Source organism: Tenrec ecaudatus, chromosome 6, assembly GCF_050624435.1.
Source record: "Tenrec ecaudatus isolate mTenEca1 chromosome 6, mTenEca1.hap1, whole genome shotgun sequence".
NCBI classification, from domain to species: Eukaryota; Metazoa; Chordata; class Mammalia; order Afrosoricida; family Tenrecidae; genus Tenrec; species Tenrec ecaudatus.
Genome location: NC_134535.1, coordinates 32,275,392 through 32,285,453, shown reverse-complemented (window position 1 = coordinate 32,285,453; position 10,062 = coordinate 32,275,392).

Below are 10,062 nucleotides of genomic sequence, written 5' to 3'. Positions count from 1 at the left end.
TCATGGGTAACAGCCAGACATGTAACCACTGTGGATCACAGCCAGACGTGTAACCACTGTGGATCACAGCCAGACATGTAACCACTGTGGATCACAGCCAGACATGTAACAACTGTGGATCACAGCCAGACATGTAACCACTATGGATCACAGCCACAAGTAACCACTACAGATCACAGTCAGACATGTAACCACTGTGGATCACAGTGACAATTAACCACTGTGAATAACAGCCAGACATGTAACCACTGTGGATCACAGCCAGACATGTAACCACTATGCTGACTTCATGGGTCACAGCCAGACACGTAACCACTATGCTGATTTCATGGGTCACAGCCAGACACGTAACCACTATGCTGATTTCATGGGTCACAGCCAGACATGTAACCACTATGCCGATTTCATGGGTCACAGTCAGACATGTAACCACTATGCCGATTTCATGGGTCACAGCCAGACATGTAACCACTATGCCGATTTCATGGGTCACAGCCAGACATGTAACCACTATGCCGACTTCATGGATCACAGCCAGACATGTAACCACTATGCCGACTTCATGGATCACAGCCAGACATGTAACCACTATGCCAACTTCATGGATCACAGCCAGACATGTAACCACTATGCAACCAGGGCTCCTCCAACCTTTATAGCTTTATAGCCCTGAAAATACTAGGTGAGTCTAAAGGCATTCTACACAGGTTCCAGTTCGTATATGCATGGGTTTATATACATCTGTGACTTGTCCTGTCATATACAAGTTCTCTCAGTAATACACTTGTCTTTGTCCAAAAGTCAAAACTTGAACTCGCTACCATCGAGTTGATTTTGACTCATAGTGACCCTGTGGAACAGAGTAGGGATACCCCTGTGCACTTTCAAGGCCGTCACTCTTTATGGGAGTAGAATGACCCATTTTTCTCCTGCAGAGCTGCTGGTGGTTTCTAACTGCTGGCTTTGCCATTAGCAGCCTAACAGAACTGCTACCCCATCAGGGCTCCCCTTAGTCTTCTTACGGTACCCTAAAAAAGGACAAAAATGGTCTAATCAAGACATTGCTACAAAGGGCATCTGCTGGACCAATTAAATTCAAGGCAGAGAGGTCAATGAGAAGCACTGTATAAATGTCCCCTATATAAAATGATAAGCTCTATCAACAATGGTTGAGGCAGTACATGCACAGGAGCTGCCAATGTTTCGGACCGTGTTCAGAAGAGGGCAGGGAACAAGGGGCATCACTGCTGATGTCAGATAGATCTCCGCTTTGGTTCAAAGCAGGGAATACCTGAAGGATGTTTACTGAGTTTCACGGACTATGGGAAGGCATTTGCCTGTGTGGGTCACAACAAGCTGCGGATAACCTTGAGAAGACTGGGAGTTCCAGAAGACTCCATTGTGCTCATTAGGCACTTGTACAAGGACAAACAGGGGGATAAAACCAGGAATGTATTGAAATCAAGAATGGTGTGTATCAGGGTTGCATCCTTTTGCCATACTTAATCTATATGCTAAGCAAGTTATCAGAGAAGGTGGATTATATGAAGAAGAATGTGGCACCAGGATCGGAAGAAGGTTTATTAGAAACATGTGATATGCAGATACACAACCTTGCTTGCTGAAAGAAGAAGGAATTGATGCACTTTCTGATAAAAATCAAGGATCTCAGTCTTCAGTATGGATTACAACTCAATGTAGAGAAAACCAAAATCCTCACAACTGGACCAGTAGGTAACATCATGATAAATGGAGAAAAGATTGAAGTTGTCAAGGATTTTGTCTCGTTTTAAGTCCACAATCAATGCCCATGGAAGCAGCACTCAAGAGATCAAATAACACATTGCATTTGGGAAATCTGCTGCACAAGAACTCCTTAAAGTGTTGAAAAGCAAGGATGTTACTTTGAGGACTAAGATGCGCCTGACTTCAAGCCTTTGTGTTTTCAATCACCTCATACATGTGAAAGTTGGACATCGAATAAGGAAGACCAAAGAAGAATCGATACATTTGAATTGTGGTGTTGAAATATTGAAAGTGCCATGGGCTTTCAAAAGGACACACAAATCTGTCTTGGAAGAAGTACAACCAGAATGCTCTTTAGTGGCAAGGACGGTGAGACTTCATCTCACATACTTTGGACATGTGGTCAGGACAGACTAGTCACTAGAGAAGAACATTATGCTTAGTAAAGTAGAGAGGCAGGGGAAGAGAGGAAACCGGTTGACAAGATGGGTTGACACAGAGACTGCAGGATTGACTCAAACATAGAACAACTGTGAGGATGGGGCAGGACCGGGCAGTGTTTCATTTTTCAGTGCACAGGGTCACTACGAGTCAGAACTGACTTCACGGCATCTAACAACATGAGTTGGAATTAACTTTTATGGCAGAGGCTTCAGTTTTTCAGTGAGCCCAGCCCAAATTGTTGGCTTTTAGAATCATAAGCTCAGTAACTGAGTTCAGTCAGTGAATTTTGGCACGACTTGTTACTCAGAAACTCTAACCATACAACGGAAGTCTTTAATTTCAATGGTGTTCATTTTTATGACGTTAGAAGTATTGCATGATTACTGGAGAAGTTCAGAAAAGAAGGAAGTTTTCCATAGAAGAAAATCATCCCCTAGAAGAAAATCAAGGCTCTGCTGCGTATCTTCACAATCTTCGGTGTAGGACTCTTGAGTGAACAAAATGGAACCAGCTTGTTGAGAATGATCTATCTTTCCTTCCCTCCTGCCCCCACCTAACATCCAGAGAGTTCTTAACGTCTCTGAAAACATGGTTGTTCAGGGTTTCACGATACTCTATTTATAATAGATGTGCATTAAATAGTACCATATGTATTTTCTTAACTTCTGAAACCACACAGTGAAGCTACTTTTTCGTTACTGGAAACTTCATGGAACACACAAAACTTTGTCCACTTCCATGCTCATTCTTTCGAATAACCTTCCAGGATGGAAATTCTTGGTTCACAGCGTATGGACTGCTGGTTTCCTACTTGAGCCAGTCCCCCAACACACAGGCACCTGCGGGCACACGTGGTTTCTTTGCTGATAAGAGCTCCCTTTTGTCCAATCAGCAGAGCTTCCAGAGTAAGAGACTGAAAAGAAAGACCCCTTTTTTGAAAGACCACGTTATGAACAAAAATCAGCCAGGCCAAACCCTACAGACAACACCTCTGACCCTCGTGTGCCTCCGGTCACTATGAGTCAGGGGACAAGGGACACCGTGACACCTAAAACAACTCTACCAGGGGCTCAGAGGAGGGGCCTCTAAGACCCAAGCATAGCGGAGACAGGAGAATCTGATTAGTCTAAGGGGCTCCGTGCAGATCTATCCAACCCACCCCTTTTGTGTCTGGACCATTTAATGCAACCAGGCCAGTAAGACATGAGAAGCCTTTTGCTGAGGTCTTGGAAAAGATTTTCCTTATGGAAAGGTACGCTTCAGGAGAGAATTGCTTGGCTCTAACGAGGCGTGTGTAAGGGAGGGATGCAGCCACCTGTTCGTATCAGGAGCCAACCAAGGCTGGGGGAAAAGCCAGGACACTGCCGAGAGCAGTGCGGGGAAAAGAACTGGTCTTCGTGGTACTGTTGAGCCGCTGAATTCCCTGCACACAGGCCACCTCTGGACTTGGAGCATAAGCCTGTGGAAACAAAGTTCAGCCAGGTTTCCTGGTCCTTGCAACCAAAAGGACTGCAGTTTTGCTCACACATTCCTGAGCCCTAGAAAAAAACTGCATCTGCGTGCTTCTTTGCCAGCACTGTAGGAGCTTAAATAAAATCAGTAACATAATAGGTAGAAAAATAACAAATTTAAAACAGTCAATATTCTAACACCCAGAAACCTGATATAGTTCTCATTTGTTGCAAACTTTAAAAAATATATATATACATACGTGTATGTATATATTGGTATGTGCACACATACACGTAGATATAGATATAAGATATCCAAGTCACTTTCATTGTTTATCCCAGGGAACCCTGGTGGTGCAGTGGTTATGCGTTGGGCTGGTAGCTGAAAAGTCTGCAGCTGGAAACCACCCGCAGCTCCAGGGAAGAAAGATGAGCTTTTCTACTCTCGCAGAGTTACAGTCTCAGAGACTCACAGAGGCAGTTCTACCCTGTCCTAGTTGATCACTGTGAGTCAGCACCAAACCGATGGCAATGAAAGAGAGAGTGCCCTGAGTCCAGCAATGTCTGGGAGAGTTTGTACCATGGGTTTTACACTTTTTGCTATTGCTCCTTCCCGCCCCCACCCACCCAAGAATTATATCCTTTTTCCATTATAATTGTAGCTGGTATGTAATAAAGCTAAAATTCTCTATGTACCGATCCAAAAGTCCACTAAGCTCTCAAGGGTTAAGTGTCCCACTTCTAGCACTCCACTACCAGCTAAAAGTCTGGGGGTTCAAATCCACCTAGAGACACCTCAGAAGAGAGGACTGGCAATCTACTTCCCAAAGGACCAACCCTGAAAGTGGTAGGGAGTAGTCCTCCTCTGCTAACGCATCCTAGGTTGGAATCACTTGTGGTGGAGTTGGGTTTGCGTTGGGTTGTCACGAGTTGGAAGCGGCTTGAATGGCACCCAACAACACTCATTCTAGGAGTCTTCGCATCCACGAGGAAGGCACAGATTGTTCTTGGAAAAAGTCCATTACCTTTTCAGTCCATCCCAGGAACTTTTTGGAGTCACCTCATATATGTCAATGCTGCTACTGGCAGTAATTATGTTCTTTGTGAACAATAAAATGTTTCCAACCATATGCTATGTTATATACAGCTTATGTCTTAAAAGCTACTTATGCTTTATTCTCCTGAAAATATTCTTAAAATTTCCACCACCCCCAAAAAACTATCCTTTTAAAAAAATTTAATTCAGAATCTGTTGCTTCATTACTAAGTGTGCTGTCAGCACAAGATATGCTTATGTATGTGAGTATACACACACGATTTTGTGTCTTTATTATATATTTAATCAAGGTTAAATTATCCTGTTTTTCTAAATATTTTCCTTTGTAGATCTGATATTGAGTGTTGAATTATAAAATGCCTTTTAGGAAATTATTGGCATCATAATATGGCCTATCTTAGTGGAATGTTGATCATGCATAGGGTTTAAGTGCAGACTTCCTTAAACAAAAATCTTTGAAATCCTGAGATGAAATTTCAGGTTGACCTCTGAATGACTTTTTTACTTGAAGTTCCTTTCAGGTTTTTTCATGTGATTTCTCAGGTTTCTGAAACATCTGACTAGGGTGTTTTTCCATTAGAGAGTGATAGCAATGACAAACATATGCGACTTGGAAATGTAAACAAGCTAATTGATCAAAATGCAATAACAACTCATGACTTAGAGTAGGAGAGACTTAAGTTAGACAATCCAAGAAGAAAGGGCAGTCTTTGAAATACTTGTATATAGTATCCTAGCACTTCTATAACTTCTGCTAGATACAGCCCTTGCCTAAGGGCCCAGTTTTCCTTTGTAGTGTGTTGGCAACTATGCAATATTTCCCTGATGCTAGTGCTTAGCCTTGTCTTTCTTTTTTTCTTTTTGTATTTCGCTAGGAACACTTCTGCATATTTTCAATAGGAGAAGAAAGAAAACCGCTGGTTTTTCTATTTCTGAACACAATACCGCCACCTGTTAATTTCCAATCATCCGCAGACATATGAGTTATCAATTTCCACAATAACTGTGGCATGAAATCTCACTGGCATATAACAGTAAAACACTTACAGTTCAAATGTTTCCGGTGGTAAGTTAGGTGATACTTAAGTATCACTCTGGGGGGTGGGTGGTTGCTTGTTGGTTTAGGACGTCCTCAGCTGGAGCCCTGGTGGTGTAGTGGTTCCAAGTTGAGCTTTGATCTGCAGTTCAAAACCACCAGCAGCAACTTGGGAGAAAGACTGGGCTTTCTACTCCTGTTAACAGTTTTAGTCCCGGAAACCCACGGGGCGGGGCGGGGGCGGTGTCACTATGAGTCAACCTTGACTCAAAGGCACCGGATTTGGTTTGGGCTTGGTTAGGAAAAGCGAGGCCTGGTGGCATGGTGAATTATGCACTGGACTGCAAACCAGAGAACAACGGTTCTAGCGCACCAGCCATTCAGTGGGAAGAAGATGAGGCTTTCTGCTCCGATCAAGATTTACAGCCTCCGAAACCCACAGGGGCAGCTCTACAGTGTCACTGTGAGTCAGAACTGACTCGATGGCAGTGAGTCGGGTTTTTCGGTCTGGTGGGGAAACGAGGGTCATTCAACTTTGCTCCTACGGCAACGTGGAAGAGCAAAAGAACAAGCAGAGGCTTAGACTTAGAAGAGACACTGTCTCGGAAACCCACAAGGGCCATTCGGCCCTGCCTTACAGGCTTGCTGCGAGCTGGAATTCACCCCATGGTAGTGAGTCTGGTTTGGTTTTTGTTAGGCTCAGCACTAGCACCCCATCTGTCCATCCTGCAGCAAGTCACACGGCCAGCCCAGCCTCCAGGAGAGAGGAAATGGGCTCTGTCTCTTTGTTACAAGGAATCTCAAAAGGCAGGGAGAGAGGGAAAGGTGGAGAATTGTCCATCCTGACAATGTACCACACCACTGTTCCTCTCCATCTGCATCCATGTCTCAACATCAGCATCCGTGTATCAACATCAGCGACCCTGCATCCTTGCCTCTCACGGGTTCTCCTGCCACAGTGTGTGTCACCAGTTCCCCTTTCCTCCAAAGGAGACAGGGATGGATTTTGCCTGAACACTTGAACTCTCTCTAGGACCCAAGGACCTTCTGGTCAGGGTAAGAGGCAAACTACTGTCTAAGGATCTCCAAGGGCAAAGGGCCAGGAGATGAGTCAGCGGAGACTCCTGGCAGTCCCCAGAGGCCTGGTTGGGTATGACTCCAGGAAGAGTGACTCCTGGGAACCATGCTCTCCACTGCTCCCGGTCAGTGAGTTAGAAACAGAGAAGCAAAACAAGGGCGATTCTGAGTGTAACCACATGTGGGATGGCAACTGACCTAGTACAATGTCAAAAGGTGGGTGGAGGAGCATCAAGATCAGCAGCAGCAGCCCAAGCCCAACTTCCATGAGGCTGGAAGTAAGACATGCCTCTACCCTCCAAACTTTCGACCAATTCTGACATCAAGTGTCCCTCCCATGGCACCTCTCCTTGCCTTGTTGGGTTCAAGAATTCGTTGCAATGGCCACACAGAACTCACTGACAAAACTTGAGATGATGGGGTTTACTCGGAAAGCTAAGAGGTTGCAGTTCCGGATCTGAAATGTTTAGGCTGAAGTTCTTTGGTCAGCAGAGCATGCACATGGGTATAGATCAGAGCTGGAAACACAGGGAATCCAGGACAGATAAACCCCTCAGGACCAATAATAAGAGTAGTGGTATCGGGAGGGGATGGAGGAGGGGAAGGTGGGAAAGAAAGGGGAAAGCAATCACAATGATTTACATATAACCCCCCATCCAGGGGAATGGACAACAGACAAGTGGGTGAAGGGAGATATCACATTGGTCAGTGTAAGACATGGAAAAATAATAATTTATAAATTGTCAAGGGTTCAAGAGGGAGGGAGGGTGAGAGAGGGAGGGGGAAAATGAGAAGCTGATACCAAGGTCTCAAGTAGAAAGAAAATGTTTTGAAAAGGATGATGGCAACAAATGTACAGATGTGCTTGACTCAATGGATGCATGTATGTATTGTGATAAGAGCTGTATGAGGCCCCAATAAAATTATTAAAAAATGTTTCTTTGGTCAGGTAAGCCTCTTCTCAGCTGTGCTCACACACATCTCTTTCTCTGGTCCTTGGCCTCTCAGCCAGGTGGCCCCCAAAGTGTTACAAAGCTCATTTAGGCCACTCTGCCATTAAGCCTCAGCCCAAAGGCACTCAGGTGTAGCTCCATGGCCTAGCAAACCAGCCTACCCTGGTCACAAACATGAGTGGCACTCACCCTGCCAGCAAGCCTCCTGCTCTAAGGTACCCAGAACCATGGGGCCAGCAAGCCCACTGCACCACCTCCAGCCTAGCTCCAGGTTCTGCCGCCTCCACTGCCACCACTTCTCGTCCATGGTTCACCGTCTCTCCTGTATCACAGCTGTGCTACAGCGCGCCATCCCTGGCACAGGAATCTCAGGTTCGAAGACACACACTCCACTCCCAGTTCTTCTTTCTTGATGGGACTGAGAGCCCCGTTCTGCTTCTAAAGTGGCTCATTTTACCTCAGATGGGGTGGCAAAACTGGCCAATCCCCATGTTAAGGGTCCATATACTTTATTAGCATGGTCCTATGCAGGTGTGCCGGGTACCTTAGTTACCTTATTAGCAAATTATTTAGCCCCCTCGTTGGGACACAAAGCCTTGACATCTGCATAGTCCTGCCCAGTCATTTCGTTGCTGCACAAGACCTCTTTAAAGTGAAGAAACACCAGAAGGTGACTTTGAGGACTTGCTGGTGCACCTGACCCAAGCCATGGTGTTTTCAATCACCTCACATAGATGTGGAAGTTGGGCACTGAATGGGGAATATCAAAAAAGAATCAATGCATTTGAATTATGGTGCTGGCAAACAACACTGAAGGCACCATGGCCTGCCAAAAGGACAAACAAATCTGTCCTGGAAGAAGTGTGGGCATATGGTGAGACTTCACCTCACGTACTTTGGACATGTTGTCAGGAGAGACCAGACCCTGGAGAAGGACATCACGCTCGCTACCGGAGAAGGAAGTAAAAAAAGAACAAGGCTCTTGACAAGATGGACTGGCACCGTGGTGTTTCCCTCTGTTACCCACAGGATCACTATGAGTCGGCGCTGACTCGATGGCACCTAACAACAACACTTGATCATTGGATGAGTTATTCAGAGTGTAACTAGAAAGGCCATATCAAACTGTTCACCCATTAGAAGCACAGAATCTCCCTGTCAGTAGTATGTGGTGAAGTTTAGGTTAAAACCTTTACCCTAACCTAGCCTGACCTTGGGCAGGACCGCACTCTGTACCACTGATAAAGCCCTTGAGGCTAGAGGAGCCTTGGTCAATCCTTCTGACTCCAAAGGCCTCTGGGGAGGGGTGGTATTTTATTACCAGGCTAAATTCTCTTCAAATATATTCATTCCCAGGTAGCATGTAGCATGACTGCGCGCTCGCCATTTTGAAAATGCAACATGGCCAACAGCACAACCTGAAACATAACCTCTCCAGATGGGTATCCCACCCTGTCGGCGGACCAAAGCTGACGAAGGGCCGCTACTGTGTCACAGCTCTGGCGGGAGAAGGGAGTCAACGTGTACATCTTCAGGGAAGTCCAGGTTCACTTGTTAGTGAAGAAATGTCCAGATCTATTTGAAGCAATAACTTCTTTAGCTTTTCTGGAATTAATATCTTTTCTCCCATTTCAGTCCTTTTATAAAAATTCATTTTACTTTTGAATAGGTAATAGGACACGGTGTAAAACTCATAGGCTGGACGATAGTATAAAGTACAAAGTAGGTTTCTCTTTCAGTCCTATTCATAAGCCACGCAATCCCTCTCCTCAGAGACAACCGTGCTTACCAGATATTTCTTGTCCTTCCTTTCCTCTCTTGGTACATAGTTCACTTGTTATTCCATCTAGAAAGGCCTCTTTCTTTTTTAAAGTCTGGACTATGTTCTTCTGTGTGGACAGTCTGTTATTTAACCAGTCCCCATTAATTATGCATGTGAACTTGAAAGACTGATGCATCTGAATGATGGTGTTGGTCTTGTAGAAAATACAGTAGGGTACTTCTTAGAAGCAAGGATGGCACAACTTCATCTCAGGTCTTTTCGGCCTGGTATCGGGAGAAACCTCTTCCTGCAAAAGGACATCATGCTTGGTGAAGTCGGGGGTCAATGGAGAGGAGGAGACCTTCAAGGAGAAGGATTGGTACAGTGGCTGCAACGATGGGCTCAAACACAACGGCTGTGAGGACGGTGGAGGGCGAGGCAGTGTTTTTCCTGCGGTGCACGGGGCCCCTATGAGTCAGAGTGGACTTCACAGCGCCGAACAACAATATTAATTAATGTTTAGGATGCCTCCAATG